Below are 1305 nucleotides of genomic sequence, written 5' to 3' on the forward strand. Positions count from 1 at the left end.
AAGTAGTAAAAAACATCTCCAACAGAGATTAACATAAACACTGTCCAATGAAACATTAACCAACTGAAAAGGCTACCAAGCATCTGAAACTTTTATTAATTAACAAAATGCCATATGTAAACCATGTTAGTTTTGCTTGCCAGCCGGAAGTGACGGCCGATCGACCGGGACAACACTAACTACTTTCCCCCCCTTTTTTGAAATATGACCAGGGGCCACATAAAAGCTCCAGGTGGGCCGCAAGTGGCCCGCGGGCCAGTTGAATATCCCGTAGACCGTATCCACGCGCATTTTGGCAACAGAAGTATGACGGAGATAAACAGCTGGTCAAGCTATGCAAGGGGATTATCAACTAAAGATCGCAGACGTTACCGTAACAAATTTACTTTTGACAAACGCTGTCCGACTTCCAGATCTAGTAGTTCTTCATGCTGAACAAGGAGCTGTGGCCTCTGAGACCCCGGAGGAAAAGAAGAGAAAGAGAGGAGAAACGGGGGAGCCTGCTCTTTATAGCTGAGTAGGCCTGTGTTGAAAAAATCATTTTTCCCATTCTAAATCGATTCTCATATTAATTCCTAAAAATCAATTCGTATGTCTAAAGATCAATTTTTTTTCTTTTTTTTTTCATTATTACATTACAACTTTTGGTATTTTGTTGGACACAATGTTTTTGCCTTTAAATATGTTTAAAGGTATAAAAACATTCAAGTTTTCAGTTATAATTGTCTATATTTCATTACTTTATATACTGTCTTGGGGTAACATTTGCATAAAATGCTAAAATTCTCTAAAATTAAAAACCCGAAAAAGACAGAAAATTGAAAAAAATAAAACCGGAATCTGGGAAAAAAATAAAAGTGATTTCATCCGTCTCTGTTTCCTCCCTGGATCTGTTTGATAATTCTGCCCCACCATGTTTCTGAAAGCAGTTCTATCAGCATTCTGGGAGCTGATTGGTCCTTACAGCATCATTAGCTGCAATACTTGCTGATGAATCTCAATATAATACTAGCATTAATGTTTTGCATAACTACAGTCATATAATTCATGCAAGAGCTGAAAAAACACTTTTAATAACACTAACCCAAATCAATATCCGAATCGAATGGAATGAAATCTTGATAATCGATTCTGAATCTTAAAGGGGACCTATGGCATCTAATACCTATTTTAAACAGGCCTTGAATGTCTTAAAAGGAACCCTGGCTATTAAGACATGTAGTCTTAAAAGATAAATGTTGGTATCAATTATAACAATGTGATATAAAAAACCTTGTTGATGTCTTCGTTTTTATAAAATTTGAA

The sequence above is a fragment of the Cololabis saira genome, chromosome 1 (genome assembly GCF_033807715.1).
Source record: "Cololabis saira isolate AMF1-May2022 chromosome 1, fColSai1.1, whole genome shotgun sequence".
In the NCBI taxonomy this organism is placed as follows: Eukaryota; Metazoa; Chordata; class Actinopteri; order Beloniformes; family Belonidae; genus Cololabis; species Cololabis saira.